Source organism: Theropithecus gelada, unplaced genomic scaffold (genome assembly GCF_003255815.1).
Source record: "Theropithecus gelada isolate Dixy unplaced genomic scaffold, Tgel_1.0 HiC_scaffold_865, whole genome shotgun sequence".
Taxonomy (NCBI): domain Eukaryota; kingdom Metazoa; phylum Chordata; class Mammalia; order Primates; family Cercopithecidae; genus Theropithecus; species Theropithecus gelada.
The window spans coordinates 51-424 of NW_020265402.1; positions in this window are offsets into that span (position 1 = coordinate 51).

The window sequence follows — 374 nt, forward strand, 5'->3', positions numbered from 1 at the left end:
AGACACCGCAATCGAGCACCATCGGCTCCCCAGATGAACAGAATGGTGATATTAAAAGAATAAATTTTCAGGCCGGGCGCGGTGGCTCACGCCTGTAATCCCAGCACTTTGGGAGGCCGAGGCGGGCGGATCACGAGGTCAGGAGATCGAGACCATCCTGGCTAACATGGTGAAACCCCGTCTCTACTAAAAATGCAAAAAATTAGCCGGGCGAGGCGGCGGGCGCCTGTAGTCCCAGCTACTCGGGAGGCTGAGGCAGGAGAATGGCCTGGACCTGGGAGGCGGAGCTTGCAGTGAGCCGAGATCGCGCCACTGCACTCCAGCCTGGGTGACTAAGCGAGACTCTGTCTCAAAAAAAAAAAAAAAAAAAAAAA